General features: G+C 41.9%; 2 long non-coding RNA genes across 9 annotated transcripts in view; one reads left to right on the forward strand and one right to left on the reverse strand.

Annotated features, from left to right (window-relative positions):
- The window catches only part of LOC106489220 (uncharacterized), an 85,852-nt gene that overhangs the window by 32,849 nt on the left and 33,791 nt on the right, over positions 1-19,212 (reverse strand). For all 7 annotated transcript variants that reach the window (XR_010883506.1, XR_010883507.1, XR_010883508.1 and 4 more), the window contains 2 exons: positions 8,317-8,405; positions 4,297-4,326 (listed from right to left, as the gene is read on the reverse strand). This is a non-coding gene — a long non-coding RNA (uncharacterized lncRNA). The remainder of the gene's footprint in view (positions 1-4,296; positions 4,327-8,316; positions 8,406-19,212) is intronic.
- LOC106489221 (uncharacterized) overlaps positions 1,962-19,212 on the forward strand; it is a 65,314-nt gene continuing 48,063 nt past the window's right edge. For both annotated transcript variants that reach the window (XR_010883516.1, XR_001293358.2), the window contains exon 1: positions 1,962-2,226. This is a non-coding gene — a long non-coding RNA (uncharacterized lncRNA). The remainder of the gene's footprint in view (positions 2,227-19,212) is intronic.

Consider the following 19,212-nt stretch of genomic DNA (forward strand, 5'->3'; position numbering starts at 1 on the left):
GATCTATTCTTTATTATTACTATTTACTAATTCACAGGACGAGTCGATCTTTATACAAGCAGTTAAGGGGCTATTAAAAGAGTTCATTTTTGCCAACGGCTTTAACACTATACACAAAAGACGATCCGTCTTTTGAGTGACGCTGAGCGCTGTCCGTCTTCGAACTAGGCAATTTTCGTTATTTTATTTTTTCTTTCTTTTTTTTACCATAGCAGAGAAGAAAAAGAATAGCCATAGTCCCTACGGAAAGCCCAGCAGGGATGAGCAAGCATCATGCTCTGCCTCAAGAGCAGCGAAGTGGGACGGAGACCTTGCTGCAAAGCACAAAATCGTAAAGAAGAGGAAAAGGCAGGATTAGGAGATAATTCAAGAAAATAACCACAGTAACTGATTTTATTTTATTCATTCAAAGCTCTGGGTAACCGTTCCATTACCTGTGATCCACTTCCCAGACCCCAGCGCCTTTCTGCAAAAAGTCGAGCGTGTGCTTGGGCTGGGGCGGGGGGGGTGGATTTCAAGGGCACTCGGCGACTTTTCGAGAAAGGCATAATCGGAAAGGAATCCGTTGTCACGAAGCATAACTAACGGGGGAAATCACCCGCCCAAAAGGTTTCGCGAAAGCAAAGAGGGAAAAGAAATGCAAACCTCGCCCGGTCCAACCGCTGTGTTTCTGCTCGGCGGCACACATCGCCTGCATGTCCGTTACTGAGATTTTTAGGGCGATCGCATAATTCGCTTCACTGTCCCGACACCTTTAGCCTTCCTCCTTCCCTCGGGTTCCTCCCTAACTGCGCAGCAGCGCGCAGCCGGCCTTGGTGCTAGCAAGAAAGGGTTTCCCCTTCCAAACTTAGAAGGCTGCCGGCGGAGCTGGAGTCTCGCGCACGTTGCGCCGAGGCAGCGCGCAGCAGCAGCAGCAGCAGCAGCTCCTCGGGGCGCCGAGGCCGGCGGGCGGCAGCGGCGGCAGGTTGGGGCAAGCCCGGCCCCGACCGGCCGCCAGGGGCGAGCACTCGCCCCCCAGGACCGGAGCTCAAAGCACGTCCTCTTCCCAGCTTGCTCCCCACGCCGCCACGGCCCGCGGAAAGCCCCTGGGCTGCCCGGAGCTCGGGCCGGCCGGCGGCAGTGCCCGGCCCGCTCGGGCAGCGGCCGTGCTCGGCGCAGCCCGGGGGACGCGCACCGGGCGGCGGGGAGGGACGGCGAGGCCGGCTCGGCGCACGAGGAGGCCACCACCGTTTGGGAACACACTCAGTCGCCTTGGCTCCACTGGAAGGGCCTCCTCTTGTGTTTGCAGTTTTCTTTGTTTACATTCGGTTCAGAAACATTGGCCCTGGGCCAGAAAAGTGCAGTTCCATTTCTCGGATGGCGGAGGAGCCTTATAACTCCACGAGCAGCCGAGGAAGGGCTAAACGCTCTCCTCGGCGACCACGTTCCCGTTAACCCTTCGGCCGCCTCGCCTCGCCTCGCCCGGCCTCCCGCACGCCGGGGCTGCGGAGCCGCAGCCGCAGCCTCGGTGCACCTGCGAGCGGAGCCGCGCGGGCGGCGGCGGCTCCGCGCTCCCGCCGCCGCGCCGGGGCCGCAACAAGTTTCGCCGGGCGCCGCCTGCAGCCTCGGGGGGCAGCGCAGTGTGTACCCGGGGCAGGCGGCCCGCGGGGCGGTGCCCCGCCGCGCCGCTCCGCTCCGCTCCGCTCCGTGCCGCCCGCGGCGGCGGCGGGGCGGCAGCGCGGCTCTGCCCGCCGCGGCCGCGCGGGGCTCGGCGGCGCCGCCCGCCCGGTTCCCCGCGCGCGGGGCGCGGCCCCGGCGGAGGCGGCGCGGCCCCGGGCCGGGGGCGGCGGGGGGGCGGCGCGGCCCCGGGGGGCGGCGGGTGCCCCGGGTACTTCAGGTCGCGTGTGTGCGCTGGGCTTCTCCCTCCCCCCCGGCACCCCCCCGCCGCGGAGTAAGTGCCACCGCTCCGCCTTCTCCTTTTCGCAATGTTGACGCAATCTATAAATAGTGGAACAAAAGGACCAACTTCCTCGCAGCTTTGCTGAAACTGCACAAAAAAGGCAACGGGGGGGTGGTTATTTTGATTTTATTTTTTTCTGGTTAAAAGACGAATCCCCCTCCCGGCCCCCCTGCTCCTCTCTCGCTACTGGAAGATTTTTTTTTCCTCGCTGTCTCCTATGCTGGCAACGTCCTGCAAGTGGCTATTTTGCTCTGCACTGAGAGAAGGGCTCCCCCCCTCTTCTGACAGTAAGTGCTATTTAGATACTGCCTTTTCTGTGGGGAAGGGAAGGCTCCTGCTCGCCTACCTGCTACACTAGAAAGTGGGAGGCACGTAGGAGAAATACAGAGATGGGGGGTTTTTGAGGCGCTGTGCGGCGGGGGCTGTGTCACAGCGCGAGAGGGCACGCGAGCGTGCACGGCCCCGCCGCCGGGCATGTGCGTGCACGGGGGCCGGGGGCGCCGCGGCCGGGGACGCGAGCGGCGGAACAGGTTACAGCGACAGGGACAGTTACTGCTGCTTCCCGAACAAAAGCTGACGCACGGTATTAAACGGGCTTTTGTTAGGGGGAAGTGTGTGTGTATGTGCGTGTGTGCGCCTGGGGGAAGCGGGGGGGAGCTGCCTGCAGCAAGTTGCCGTGCAGGGAAGGGCTACCTCAGACTTGTTTACCGCTGCCGCTCACCGGCGTGTTTACCGTACGCGCCGAGGGCGCGGGGCTCTCGGGCGCAGCCGGGGCCGCGGGAGCCCCGGTGGGGAGCGGGCTCGGCGGCGCTGCCCTCCCCCGAGCTGCCCCGCACGCTCACGAGATGCTGATACGATCGCACACACGCGCACCCCCCCCCGCCAGTCGGCTCCGTGCAGGCACAGGCAGTCGCTGGCCGGAGGGAAAATTACATCATCCCTTCTCCCAGTGATGCTACCTTCCGTGCCGCTACCGTGCGCGCGGGGAAGGAGCGGGCGCGGGGGCGCGCCTCCCCCCGCACCCCGCTCGGGCGCACGCGGGGCGCGCGGGGGGGGCGGGCGCGCCCCCGCGCCACACACACACACACACACACACACACACACACACACACAGAGCCGAGTGTTTACAGTGCTCACACAGGCGTATTGTGACGTCACGTGAGTGACAGCCCGCCGCGCCAACGGGGCGCGGCCCCGCCGCCCGACGCGAAGCCCCCGCCGGCCTTCCGCTGCCGCCCGCCCACCTCCCCGCGCCCGCCCGGCCCGGCCCGGCCCTGCCCGCGGCAGCGGCAGCGGCAGCGGCAGCGGCGCGGGGGGGGTGGGGAGCCGCGGCGCTCGGCCGGGCCGCGGCGCGCAGGGGGCCCGGCGCGGCCTCGGCACCGTCCCCCGCCGCTTGTTTGTTGCGCGGGAAGGGCGCGGCTCGGCTCGCGGCTCGGCTCGCGGCTCGGCGGGGAAACTTTTGACAGGCTGCTGGGGAGAAAAGGGCAAACTCGGCTGTGGCCCTGAACGTCTGTTTAGCCCCCCCGGTTTCAGCTCTAAGCTAAACCGAGGCTCCCTTACCTGCTTGTGCTGGCTAACCTCAGTCCCTACTGTAAGAAGTGCGGCCCCCGGGCTCGGCCCGCGTTGCTAGCCCTGAGATAGGCTGTCAGCCCTTACAACGCCCCGCGGGAGCCAGCGCGCGGCGAGCCCCGGGGCCGCCCGCGCGCGCTCCCGCAGCGCCGCCCGCGCGAGGCGGCGAAGCACAGCGCGCGGCAGCCGGCGGCAGCATGCTGGAGCGACCGCTCGGTGCAAAACGGTCTTCACAGGGCTAAACGTTTCAAAAGTCAACAGCAAACTTATCGCGCCAGCACATGCCTCTTCGGGGTAGTTTACGTGATGCTGATTAACCTGCATTTGACATTTTAAACAAATGCTGTGTGTCCAAGAAGTAATTTCTTGTAAGAAATTTAAGATTTATTTGTAAATTTAGAACATTTGTAAGCTTAAACTGCCGTCTCAAATATTTAACACACAGGAAGAGGCTGGAACATAACGGGCCGTTCTCATGCGGAGGAACAGACTTTCGATAGTGTTTTTATAGGAGACGTCAGCACAGAAACTATCATACTTAGCGGCCCGATACAATTAATTGTCAGTAGTGGGCAATAAAAGGTTGATATTAGTTCAGAATATTTAAAATAATAGGGAATATATTTAAACATAGCAAACAAAATCTAAATTTTCCACATCGTATAATTTTTCACGTTTTACAATTGTAATATTACATAGTTACAAACTTACACAGTATGCTACTGGAGAAAAAAAAAGGGGTTTTTTTTTACTTACTCAGTTTGTCAAAATATTGAAGTAGTACTTACCCACTGCAAAGTCAATAAATCCATATCACACTAAAAACAACAAAAAGTGTTTTACAAACTGATACTTGTTGAAAAAATGTTTGCCAGAATGCAGTAGTGTAAAATTACTACTAAATCATAAGCATTTACTCATTGCAAAATGTATAAGTATCATGAACCTCTGTTTAGTAGTACACACAGTTTTTAATGTGTTAATGGTTTTGGTTTCTTCAAAGTGTATTATTTTTTGAAGTCTGGGTGTTTCTATTTGTGCAGAAAATAGACTGAAAAGCTTTGAGCTCCTACTGTTACAAAAGTTAAAAGGAAACAAAGTTGAGCTGCTAAGTCGGCAGTCTGGAGTGAGTCAATAGTATCTCCTTTGTCCTGCTAGCTTTCTCTGTTATGTTGTATCTTTGCTCTATTTCCTCTACACAAGCAAACGAGCATTTCTACCCTCAGCTAAATTCTCAATATATTTAATAGTTACACTTCATATGTCTCCTCCATTTCTAAATATTCTATTCCACCTTTAAAATTCAAATACATCTGCCCTTCTAGACCACCATACTGCATGCAACAGCTGTGATACTGACAATGACACTGTGCTCACTTCCTTAACCGTGTAGATACTTATGCATTTTCCATTATCTATAATTAATGGAGCAAATTATTGTTGTGTTGTTGTAGTACACCTCCATAAGGGAACAAATATGCATTTTTAAAGCATTCCATCATTCCTCATTTTTACAAAAATCCATGGGGACTGAGACAAGGAGGAAATGAAAATAACTCCCTTCCTAGTTTACTCGAGGATTCCCTAGGAGTCTCAGAGGGCAAGGAGGTAACATAGCTGGCTTTTACGGCAGGATCACAGGTCCTGACACAGGGTCAGAACGAATCCATGCTTGGCTAGCCCTGTGCTCCAGTTTTGCTTAGCTGGTAGCTAGTCCCTTGAGGGATCAATGTCAACTTAAGCATGCTAAAATCTACAAGGAATAGGTTGGCCAAAGGCTGAGAGAGCTGTAACCGGCTCCTGGAGGGCTCCCTGCTTCTGGGGCACTTGAAGCCCAAGTGCAGCTGCCAGGCTGCTGTGAGAGCTCTGAAGCTGGTCACAGGAAGAAATCCGAGTGGCAACAAAATAAAAGTAACCCCAACATGTAAGATTTCTGAAAACAAGAGGTGGGTGGATGTATTAGGCGGATAGGAAAAGTGGCTTGGGTGGAGACATGGCTTATAGATGGAGGTCTGGAAACCGGAGCCAGCTCCCGTCACTGTGAGCTAGATCTCTATGTATCTCAAATCCATTTTGCTCTGAAATTCTGGCCTTTGGATTGGTATTAGTTGTTCTGCAGATCTGTCATGCTCCCAGAGAAGATAAACAAATGTCAATTCTGTATCCCACATGGAAAGGAACTAGTGTTCAGCAAATAAAATATCTCTGTATTACATATGCCTTACATATAATAATGTGATAATCCATTAATGTAAGGAGAGAGAGGTATATATACATATATACATACACTCAGTTATATCTCCTCACATTAATAGCCCCATTTGTTTTAACTGTCAAAAAGCACTGGAAATGAGAGCTGGATCGCTAGTCTACAAACAAAGAAAAGTGAAACTATTAATTCACTGGGAGGTTGAAACCTGTATTTACATATGCACAATATACAGTTTTAACTTAATTTTATATTACAGTACAAATGCTCATCATGTATGCAAGATCAAGATAAATTAATAATAAGCAAAGTATATGTTTATAAAACTAGAATTACGTAAATGAGAAATTTAGCAGATGATTACCCAAATGGTGATTCTTTTCCCTTTTGAGACTTTAAAAAAAATTACCAGTGGACTTCTGCTGTAGTGTTACATCTGTGACCATTCTAGCTGTACCATTTTGTGTCTGATACTTTTTATTTTTTAAACATGATTTTATACTTCATCCCTGCATTTTTCTTTTAAATCCATTGGAAAATGCAATCTCCTGATCCCTAATGATAACAAGAAGTTTTCTCTGGTAACAATAAAGGCCTATGCTATGAATTTCTACAGCTTTCATTTAAAACTTGAAACACATTTCTATCTTTTTGGTTGTAAAGGGTGTTAGTAGTATTAGTGAAATTTGGAAATTTCACTGATACAGACAACATAGTCTTCCTGGTTCTGCAAGCAGGCAGTTCCAGTGTTTCAGCTGTTGCACAGTAGCACTTTTAACAAGTAGCAGCCATGCATAACTAACAAGACTGAAAGTCCAGTTACTGCCGTTTAGAAGCCTCTACCTAGCTCTTTAATTATCAAAAAATCTTCATTTCATATTGCTGCAGCCATTTGACAAAATTATTAACAGCAGAAAAGTACAGTAGTTTTTCAAGATAGATAAGATACAGGGGGAGAAAAAAAGTTTAAAAAAATGGAGCCTGAGGCAGAGAAAGAAAGCAGCACAGATCCAGCTACCCTTTTATAGTAACTGGTGTTTTGGAAGTGGGAAAGAGAAGAAAACTCTCTCTTCCTTCCAGCAGCTAGAAAGTGATGGCCCTTTTAACTGAAGACTGATAGCACTTTCATTTCTAGTATCTGGAAATGAGAAGTATGATTTTCCCCAGTTCCTTCTCTTGCACCTAATTGTGGATTCTGGATCGTGTCCTCTAGTTATATTGATAGATATCTAATAGAATAGTATTCAAGTTTGGCATTTATGCTTCATAAAAAGTAATATATTGTTCAGAATATTTTAAAGTACTATAATTTAGTTTTCATGAATATTTTCTATTCTATTTGTACAGTTAACATTCTTAATACTATATGATAGTAGCTAAAAAGGGCATTACTTTAAAATGTGTATACACACATACACCTAGCACAGATGAAAAATATACACTTAGCATAGATTACAGATACAGATATTTCTTTTATAAAAGATAAATGCAAATTAAGAAATCAATAATAGTTCATCAGATGAGAAATATGCATTTTAGACTGCATGAAGAATTAATAAATGTACTGAAAACTAGGCAACACTGGCTGGCAAAACAGAATATTGAAACCACTGTGCTTTTTCAGGACTCTGAATGTGCTTGTTTCTGGCTGAATGTGAAATATGCATGAATATCTTTTCTTATAAAATAACAAATTTCACAAAGATTCCACTGTATGACAGTGTACTGATTAGCTGTCACAACTACTGACTAAACATTAATTTTGGTAGTCTTTCCACATTAAATCTATGAATTATTATATCTTGATAACTTTTCAATCTCTAGCCACAAGTGTAATTCCAATAAAATAAACCAAAATTATTAAAATTTTTGACATTTTTATTTTTATTTGTAGATTAGAGAAGTATTAGATAGTCTCTTTTGATTTGGACTTTACTTTGTTTTGGTTTCATAACGCTAAACAGTGGGATAAACACTAAAGACTAACTAGAAGGAGCTACACATCAGTGCAATCACTTCAGTTCTGTAACTCCTACAGATTTTTATCCCTTACAAGCATTAGAGCAATGATTTACATACCAGTGAGGGAAAACGAAAACGAGGGGGAAGCTCATTATAACACTGTAAGTGTATTTAGTTTCTCTTAATACAGTCTAGATTAAACCTGGCCTTGTCTTCATATGACATGAGAAGTGTGAAGGGTGAGAGCAAAGGGTCCTTTCTCATAATGGTCACACACAATTAATGCTCTCTTCACTCAACAGAGTAAACCAGACCCAAAATGGGAAGGAGGATCTGGGCTGCTATTCTTTCACCTTCGCTCCCCACCCCCATCCCTTGAGCTGCAAAGAAAGGATCAGGTTGCACTATTTTAAAAGCTGATGCAGTATGCACACTTCCTCAGTGTATTGCAGAGCACTGAGAGAAAACCTCTCTCAGAGCTCCCTGCAGGAACCCATGCTACTTTACAATACCCTATACTCAGAGATGTGCCTTATCATCAGAGGTGAGCCTTCAATTAAATGATAAAAAGTTCCCTTAAGTGTACAAAATTTTTAGGGAAGTACACAAACAAGAATGTTATTAAAAACTAACTTACCTTTGATATATGGTTTGAAAGCTTCAAGCTTAACGCAAGTCATAAAAACCGTAATATTACAATAGCTCAGCACTATAGGTAAAGTAGACCTGTAAACAAATAAAAAGAAATCAAGCAACTTAGCTTAATTTTCTGCACATGCTTAAATAAACTGCACAGATTCTGGTCAGAGCTGTGGCTAAAAGGTAGTCAGTGGCACACAGAGGCTAGAAGAACTATGTAATTATGGTAGTATCTGTGAAGCAGCCCAACACTGAGAAGGTATAAATGTAGTTTAATCTCATCTTAGTCCACTTCTACCTGAGCTCTGTGACTTCTGCAAGATACAAAATCTCATTCAAGGCTTAAAAAAGACTTTGAGTTCTATAGATAAAAAGCTGTATATTAGATCTAAGTATTCTTACTACAGTTATTAATAATACATGATTATAAAACAAAGACTGGTAAACATTTCACTTGTAAGCAAGAATTAAAATAATGACAGGTTGTATCATACGACAACAAATATACAAGTAGTAGTTAAATAGTCCATTTCTCATGTATGAGAGTCATCATTCCAGAGGCAGAGGCTGCTGGAAATATGCAAGAAGCACATGAAAATGGAGGGAAAGACAGGAAAGGAATTAAAGTCTAACAGAAATTGCTGAGTTTGATGACTCAAGTCATCAAATAAGAAAACAGTATTGTATCTACTTTATAATGCTGTGTAAATTAATGAATCAAAGCCACACATCCTCTTACAAATCATGTCACAAGGATTCAACCTCTTTAGTTTCCTGAGGTCACAAGTGCCCATGCACTGACTCCTGATGGACTCTTACTTTCCTTTTTTTAATACAGACATATACCTCTCTAACCATTTGAGCACATACGAGTGCTAGACATTGCATGCTCCCCCCCCTTCCTTTTTATTTTAGCAAACTATATCAAAAATAAAAAACGATTTTCCCTACCATCTTTTATGTCCCTCTCTAGCCTTTCTCACATTGAGGAGAAGTTTCTTGGTACTTAAGCAGACAAATATTAAGGCATAAGGAAAAACAGAAAAAGATTATTTCAGGGAGAGACTGCAGCTCTCCAGGAAAAGGAATACTTTACTTAGTAAAAAATAATTTCAGTTCTTGAACTGAAAGGGACTGATGTTTATATTATCACTAAAACTTTTGCAGAAAGGGAAAGAAACAGTAACTTTAGACAGCAGTTCAAAAGGAAGTTCTGTCACAGTACAGAGCAAGAAATTTAAGTTCTTGCAGTATAAAAAACATTAAATCAATGCTGAACTTCTGCATTAGCCTTAAATAATGAGATATGGGTGTGTAGTTAGTCTTTAATTTGTCCAACAGCCTTAATGCTGAAACCTATACAAGAAGATAATTAATACAATAGCATTCATCAAGCACAAAACTGAGATATTCTTTCATTGAAACTTCTCCAGCTCTAACAAAGACACCATTCAGAAAAATGCATTTCAAAGATCACTGTAGATGCTGGACATAGCCTGATTCTTGAGTAAAAGAAAGACATCCGCTAGCCAAAAGGAAGAGATCTAACAAAGGAGAGACTTTCAAGTTTCAGACTTTCAAGTTCGAGACCTCTAGTTTGAACTTATCTATGTTTTCACACATTAGTAGATTCACTGGAGTTAGAAATATCCAGCATGAACAATGAAAATAAACTCTATCAGTGGATACAGCATGAACACAATAACATATATTTTCCAAGTCTAGAGTAATTGTCAAGCAGTTGCTATTTGTCAAGGCAACACACTTGATAGTCAGGGTCCTCTAACCTCAGGCCATCTCATTACACTTATTCTGAGTCAGTCTCTGGTAACCCAGCTGGCCACCTTTCCTTAATTTGTTCTGAGGGTAAGCTGCAGATACAGGTTTCTTCTGCTGCACGTACTCAAAAATCTCAGGGAGGTAAAACCAGTGGCAATGGGTGCAGTTACCACACCATGACAGCTTATATGAGCAACAGCTGCTTGAGTTTTGTTCCAAGAGGAATGAGGGCCTGCGCAGGTCCCAGGGAACTCCTGGCCAACTGATCATTAACCGGGGCTTTCTCAAGGGCTTGCAGTGCCCAGATCTCGTCCTTTTAGGACTCAGAACTACAAATGGATACGATCAGCAGACTGGCTGGATTGGTTTATATCTCTCATCTAAGCGGCCAATTTTAACTATGATTTAAAACAGAAGAAAAAAAGTATATTTTGATATCATTTTACATTTGTATCTGTTATTTTCATTTTAAAAGCCCATATTTAACTACAGCCACTCCACAAAACATGATGATTCTTTTTGCTCTCCAGATCATTCTTCCATACCTGTACAATTTTTACTTACCAGCTATATAGCTAACCTCTGATTCTTAATTTTTACATTTTATGATAGAAAGTTTAATTGCTTTTCTTTACTACATGATTTGATCTTTCAATTATAATTTGTAAACTGTGTGTAGATGGAAAATGTAATTTAATTAAAATGTAGCAAAAGAGCAATTCATTTTTATCAGTTAAATAACTGTAAATGTACTTAACATGCAAGGAAAAAAGTACATTTATCAGAACATATTGTACTGAAAACTGATTTATTCAACAAGGACTAATCACTGTTAGCTGGTGAAGTTAAGTGATTGTTTCTGGTCACCACAACCTTCAAGATTTTAAAACTAGTACATCTCATCCTCTTACAATTTTCATTCATGGACTCGGTGATAAAATGAAATTGCCTTTTTTCATCTCCCACTGGACTCTTCAATTTTGAACATATTCATCATTAATATAAAGTAGATGAATACATTTAAAAAAAAAAGAGCTATCAAAAGCAGCTTCAGCATTCCGTAGGTTATAGTTCCAAGTGCTCTGCCACTGACTTCCATTCACTTGGTTGTTTGACTCTCTTTAGAACTTTGGCATCAAAAAATGTGTTGCATAGTATTTTTAATTTATGTTATTTTAAAAGACTATGGTAAATTTAACTTTAATACAGGCTGCCTACTTTCGTATTTAATTTTAAGTGGTCTTGTTAGAAAGAAACATTTAATTTAAATAAAGTGTATATATAAAACTCATTAAACATATATTAATCATTCCAGGAGGCAACACAAGTAATAGAAAATGTGGATTCCTTCCCTTCTATCAGCTATTTATATTATAGTATGTTCAAAACAGAATGGGTTCCTACTGTGCCTGCTGGTGTACATATAAAGTTAAAGAGACAGAGTCCTGGCACAGACGTTTGCCTTAATTTGCTTAACACCTGAGGTGCTAAAGTAAAGCCAAACAGAAGAAGCTTTTTTTGTAAAACATTGGCTGTTCAGGTGCAGACCTACCAGCACGATGAAGCAGAGGGTGAAAGGATGCTATGAAGGGCTGTAGACCCTCCCCCCTATTCCTCCATCCCTTCCAATTCCCCTGCCCCTCAAGCTCTGGCTACATTCCCCTATGCCTGCCTACTGAAAATTGAAAGAAGTTTAAACTAACCAGGTAATTAAACATAAGCACCGGCTACCTTAATCTCTGCTAAATATATAGACTTCGCATTGAACTTCCTTGTCCTCCCTGAGTTATTCAGGAGGAAAAACTTCCTCAGGGCAGCTCCCCAAGTTGAAAGGAAGAGAAAGTAAGTTATTTCTGAGAACTTCCGAAGATTTTGATCCTGGCTTTCTGAACTTGATTTTTTGAGGATTCACAGAATCAGAGAATAGTTGGGGTTGGAAGGGACCTCTGGAGATGATCTGGTCCAACCCCCACTTAAGCGGGATTATTTCATAAGGACCAAAATGAATAATACTGTTCATTCTATTCATATTATTAATACTTAATAAGGATCAGAATGAAATTCCTCCTGCCAAATGTCTGTGATGGAAACAATACTATCTCATGGGTTTTCTATTAATTTGCTTGGTCTTTTCTGTGGTGGGCTCAAAGATTTCTTCTCTGTAGTAGACAGCATCTGAAGGAAAGCAGGAGGAAAAAGAAAAGTCACTGGTCAAAATGACAATGATAGCAACCAGTTTCTGAAGAGATAAAGAGGCAGAAAGTTTGGTTTTGATAAGGGCATGATGAAGTGAGGAAACAGAAATGAGGCAGAGACATTTCATTAAATTGTGTTATAAAATCTTCAAAATACCACAGACCACATTTAGAAAAGCTGACAGTGCAATAACAGGGAGGAGGACTAAGGTAGGCTCTAGCTGGTTGAATTTGGAGAAGGGAAGGTCCTGAAAATATTTGTTTCACTATTGCAAAGACTACCGTAAGGCCAAGATTCATACATAAATCCTATTAAAGAATGTAAGAGAGGCCAAGCCTAGTTCAGGCCAGGCATGCACCTGGCACATTATCCTGTCTCCACAGCGGATGTAGGCAGGTTCTTACCCAAGTACTCCCTCAGAAAAGAGCAAGACCAGGACAAGCAAATATGATATTTCCTCTGTGTAGTCTTCCAGCATCCCACTGTTTTTTAGCTCAGGGTTTTTCCTGATCCTGAGGTGGTTTTTCTATTCAGTGACCTTCACTAGATCTCTCTTCCAAGGTCTTCTACAGTCTCTCCTTAGATCCATGTGAACTTCTTGCATTCATACTATCTTTTGGCAAAGAATTTTAGGGGTATATTACCCATGGATATATAAAACAATATAATTCATTATATTACTGGCTTTTAACCTGCTTACAAGCAGCTTTACCTGAGGATCCCTCATTTCTATATCAGTAGAGAAGATGAAAAGTTAATCAATGTCCATCCTTTCCATGTGTCATTTTAAAGCATTATTTTGCTATTCTGAAGAAGTGTTAGAAGGGTGCTGTAATTAAAGTCTCTGAAGTAGAGTCCCTTGCCTCTGTCCTGGAAATCTATTTCTTCTCAGTGCTGCCAATCAAAGATTGGTTTGCCTGCTATCTGTGGCAGATGCTGAAGCTGCTATTGCCCAGAAGTCCTTCCAAGATCCTAGGGAACTGGAAGCTCAGATGAGCACATTCTGAGAGAGCCACTGGTTCCCACTGTTAGGGAAGATGCATTAGAGGAAAAGATGCAGTCATGCATATTGTGCTCTTAAAAACCTGCTGGTCTTTCTGCAAGCAGAATCTAAAAGAATAGTAGGGAGTGGAAATGAAGAAAAAATTTGCCAATCCACAGAAATCAGTCCCCTTCTAAGAAAATTACTTGCTAAGAACTTGCTCAAGGAATGAATGTAAATGTTAGCTGAAAAATGAAGTAAAAAACTGAAGATAAAGTAGTTCAAGCTTCCCCGAAAGGAGGAGGACATTGTTCCTGGAGTTAGGCAGCGCACCTCAAGTGGGTAGAGTTAACATAGTAATTAAAACACCAGAAGCTTGTGCAAATTTCCTATTATTCAATAGGAGTTTCATAAAGCATACAGTATACTCCCATTTTCCATCAAGTCCCTGCTATGTGTCTTACCAGGCATAGGGATATTTCTCAAGCAGACAGGAAAGCCTAGTTTGTTTTGGAAAAAAAAAAGGTAAGATGGATAGATGGAACAGTTTTCCATCCTTAGGTAAAAATATAAACAAAGCCCCTTCAGAAATCTTCCTACTGCAAGGTGAACAGTATATTGTATTCCACTACAGAAGAAGATAGGCACCTATTGCAGAAAAATGAACTCTTAGATGAACTTTTAGAGAAATTATGTAAACTCCAGTTACTTTCTAAGCTAGTAAATGATCCAGTACTATTGAAATAGAGGTGGTTAAGAGAAACTGATAACGCTAGGACACTCAAACTTTAGAAAGTCTTTACATTTAGGTTGGCAAGTAACTTAACTCTAGTTAAAGTGACTCTGATGCAAAATGACCTGTGCCTTTGCAAAATAGTTTCTGTCAGTAGATTTCACCTAGGCAGTGGCCAGTCTATCAGCTGTAATGATGCTGGGTATGGCTGCAGGACCTGATGATTATTTTGGGAGAATATGCTTGGCTAAGCCCATAAGGAGACTGTATTGAAAGTTTTACAGGATCCAAAGAAAGGTATCAGAAAAAGGCGTAGAAAAAAGATGTTATGCAATAGGTAAGCAAAACAGTTTTTCAGGAACTCTCAGCATCCTTCTTATTAGAATAGGACACCTATTCTTGTCTGTTATGCATGAGTGCATTTATCAGAGTCCGCATTTGAAAAAGATAAATTTGGAAGACCAGTCATGGTTATTGGCTCCCTGCTAAGATTATCTGGTTCGATATCTGAAAGTTAGAAAGGTTCAGAGCCTCCAATGTTACCTAACCCCAAATGTTGTTTGGTACTGACCTACTTAATTCTAGAGCCATACGGCTCCTGAAAGTTTCTGAAGAAGATCTTGCCTCTCATTGGCCTATTGACAAAAACATATAATTATTGCATTGGCTATTACTTCTTGTTTGGTAAATCCCTGAAAACCAAGTACTTTTTGTTTAAGGCAGAGGGTCCTGACTCTGAGATATTTATATGGATACCAGGCATCCCCTGAGGATCACAGAGACCTTGAATTTGAGCAAATCCCTATCTCTGAATAGACCTGTGTGTCACCCAGACCCTTGGCAAATCAAGTTGTGAAGAAGGCACACAGTGTATCTGTGATTGGTTTACCTAATTTTTAATGAGGAGAGGACTTATTTACCATAGCCATCTGATGTGGCATATACTGTGTAGTTACAGGACTGCTGTTTCAGTCAACTTTGTGCAGAATGTAGACAAAGTATGGGATATTTTGTGTGAGACTGTAAAGGCTGAAAGACATTTCACTGACCTTAATGGGCAGCTTAGAAGTTGATTAATGTGACCTGCTACTGTGTGGGATCTCTCTTGTGGGAAGTAAAAAGCTCTTGATAGTCTGGTGTATAACACTGATGCCATTAACCAAGTGTTTCAAATCAGTGTTGCTGTTTATTAACTCTGAGAACTATTGATCATAGTTTTAGAACTGTGTGAACTGAATGGATCATCGGTTGTGTACTGCACTTGAGCCCTTTATCTTCTGAGACAGGCTGTTATGATGACCACACTTTGGGGGGTAGGGGGCACAACAAAATCAACAAAAAATCCTCCTTGGTTCCAGAGAAAGACTGAAGGGTAGCACTACATATAGGCAGTGAGGCATTCCTATTGGGAATATAATGTCTTTTCTCTGCTGCACGGACCCCTACATAAAAATAGACATGTTGCAGGCAGACAGTTCAAAATCACTGATGAGTGTCTGGTTAGGAGATTATGGATACTCTCCCAGTCTGAATTTGAAATAGCAAATGAAAGTGCCAAGGTACTGATAGTTCAGAATGAACTGCTAGCAACCTCACTCTTTCCTGTAAAGAAAGTAGTAGATATAGAAGCTTCTGTCACAAAATGGTGACGGTACCTTTACTTCTGCAGTCAGCTGTAAAAGGGAATCTGTTTCTGGTGTTGTTTCTAATACTCTGGATAGCTTGTTAGAGAATAACAGATAGAAAAGCCAGGAGAGCAACACTTCACTCAGCACTACGTACAACAAGGTATTGAAATTGCCATGACACTCACTACCAAGCCTCTAAACACATAAGGCGCTCCACACAAAGGTCAGCACTCAGCCAGTCACTATCATGGTCAACACTCTCTGCTGCTGCATGGAGCATCCAAGAAATAAAATAGGTCTTTTCACGCCCTGTACTTTAAAATATATGAATCCAAGATACACCATGTTGCTGATGAATCTTTTATCCCTTGCTACATGCAGGGACAGCAACTTGTGCTTGGAATCATGCTCCTTTTGCCACTGTCAGACTTTTCTGTGAAAACAAGTGGACCATTGTAATGGATGTGCTCCAAAAGCTCAGAATCTCAGCTTTTACGACACTGAGTAAGGTACATTGTCTTAAAGCATAACTATAGCTTTCCTTGTGGAATTCAGAAATAAATTGATTTCTGTCCAAGGAAGGTCTTCTCCCTGTTTGCCCCACTGTATGTTTCCTCTTGGAAAAAGGAAATGTTACTATGGGACATGTCTCTCTCCAAGAAGAGTATTGTCATAAATAGGTTCTGAAGAATCAAACCTGGAAAAATCTTAAATCCCAGCAACTTATGACTGTCTTATCCCTATATAAAGGGATGTGTCTAGTATGTTAATTCAAACCATGTTTTGGTAATGGTCATAAGGAGACAGAAGTGACTAAATTAATTATACTATGATATATAAAGTTAAATGAATCACATAGTACATCTACTGCATTATTTCCATCTTCGTGGCATGATAGAAAGATTGGAATCAGGAATGTTTGTACTCATTTCATTATTTAATGCCCTGAGGACAGAGGACATGAAGGTGCTTCCAGTGGTAGTCTACTGATACCATCTAATGGACTCTGCTTGTCCAAATAATTTGTCCTTGTACTCACACAGCACATGTATACCAGCAATGAAATCCATCTACACAAGCACTCAAAGAAGAAGCCAAAAGCATCCCAGATGAGTTATTCATGCACTTTATAAAAATTGGGCAATTAAAATAACTCTTTGAGCTTTGGCCTACCTAGACAGAAAACTGGGTTATACAAATGTGGGGCTGAACACATGCACAAACTACATTAAGAAAACAACCTTCTATTTATACTGTTGCTGTATATCACCGAATTAGTATGGAGCGCCCAAAACTACGCATAAATACAATCTCTAAAATTCCAGAGAGAATATTTTCTGAATTCTGACATTCTCTTACTTATTTCTCAAAACTGGCTTAAGAACTTCCAAACTCTGAAATGATAATGCTTATACTTTCTGACCTATATCCAACCATAGGATTGTTTTTCTGAACTACAGTTTCTACAGCTTTGTCCAGTCTAATTTGAGTTATTTTTAAATAATGGAATCACTGCCACTTTAAAACATTATTAAATCTGTTAAGGTAGAATAACTCAGCATAACTGCACATCATGTTTTCCAAATTCTATCCCATGCCTTTCAATTATAGATACTCCTACCAACCTTATATATTATTACATTTTTCCAGTTTGCTTGTATATTGTTGTTTACCCCACAAAGTCGTTATCCAAACTGCATATATTCTTTTTCTTCTTAACAGCCCCTTAATTATTTCTTAATGTTTCTGAATGTCCTTAATTTAATCTGTAAGTAATATTTTCAAAAGTGTCAAATGATAATTAAATTCATTGGCACCTTTGAAAATGGGGCTCAGATCATTCTATTTTATTATCTTTATATCTGTGTGGATAGAATACTACCCAAAACATTAACAGGCACCTTACTGGGGGTTGATTTCCATAGTAGTTGCATTGGGCCCTAGAAGACAGCCAGAGAAACTGATTTTTTCATGCTGATAAACCCCCTCTGGTTCATTTCCTTTAGTCAGCAGAAAATTATTTTTAAACTGTTCAATTAAAAAAAAATGAAATGGGAAAGCTGAAAATATAGTTTGTATTTATAACTTCAAACTATAAATATAAATGTGGATGTCCAACTTATAAAAATTATGAAATTAATACAAATGTCGAAGAGCAAGTTCTGCCAAGTAAAAATAGACAACTTTAGATTTCAATTATAAGAAAAAGGAGCTATACTACTTTAGCATTTTTATCAATTTGTTCAGTTCATTAAGGCATCTCACAATTTAGAACCATTATTCTCTGTTCAAGAAATACCTACGACCATAAACTACTTCTTTCACTTTCATGGGAAGTCAAGTCACTCAACTTCTTTCAGAAGGCTGTATAAAACAGTATTTTATTTCTATCCAAGAATTATATTTTCCTATCCTTGTAAAGAAGTGTGAATTAAACATTCTGAAGTTACTTGCTATACATGTTCCTCCAAAAGCTTCTCTGAGTAATATACTGTTTTTCTTCTCTACATAAATTATATTGGTATAAAAGTATATTGGTATGTGATTCCTATTCTTGCTCCATGATCCTGTGGAAATTTTAACATACAGTATACTTTTATAGCAAACAAATTTATAATGCATTAAATTATTGTTGGCAAATAAGAGTCCCAAAATTAAACATATCAAATTGAATTATAATCTTTCTCCAGATAGGTTTGTATCATAAAAGTTTTAAGACTTCAGTGGTCTCCTTCTAAGTACATTCTCAAATAACATAGTAAATGTCTCCTAATTAAAAAAAAAACAATCCTCGTAAATCTAGATGTTTCATTTGCAGTATTGAACGGGAAAGTTATACTGGAAAACCTAAGTTCTTACCTATCAAGATAACAAGACGGATCTACAAAAGTGAAGGGGTGCTACTTCCCTTATTTAAATGTTCCTCTTTGGGAAGTTGAGTGAGTGAAAATCACTTGATTCTCTGCATATTATTCGCATTTCTAATACAGCTGCCTCTAATAATTGAAACATTTGTAACATGATTTGGAAGAAGAAGGTGCAATAAAATGCCCATGCCCACAACCTTTCCTGTCACAGACCAAAGAACAAGCACTGAAAAATAAACATAAGTCACTAAGTAGTTAACAGATATACATTTTTACTATTTATCACAGTAATTAAATGTTTTTCTCATTTTCCTTCTAATCGAATTTCCTAGAAAGAACAGTATTCAGAATCGACAATTTAGGCAAAAGATCTTCATTCCGTCAGTATACTTGCTCTTTTATGTCACATATTTTATGCTCCAGCAAAAGCATATATATGAACGATTCTCATTAGAATCAAGACCATGGATGCTGGTAACATGAACCATATGTACTTTTTAATATTGTTTTTGAGTGTAGAAAAATAAAATATCTTGAGATGTGGAGCACAAATACAAATGACGCTTTCAATATCACTAACTGATTTCATTTAAGGGTTCCATTATCACAATATAGATAATACACTTAAGTTTCTTTTTTACTACTAACAGAATTTCCTTAGCACAGTAAAAATAGGCTGTTACTCCTAACCACAGAAAGTAAAATTGAT

The sequence above is a fragment of the Apteryx mantelli genome, chromosome 1, assembly GCF_036417845.1.
Source record: "Apteryx mantelli isolate bAptMan1 chromosome 1, bAptMan1.hap1, whole genome shotgun sequence".
In the NCBI taxonomy this organism is placed as follows: Eukaryota; Metazoa; Chordata; class Aves; order Apterygiformes; family Apterygidae; genus Apteryx; species Apteryx mantelli.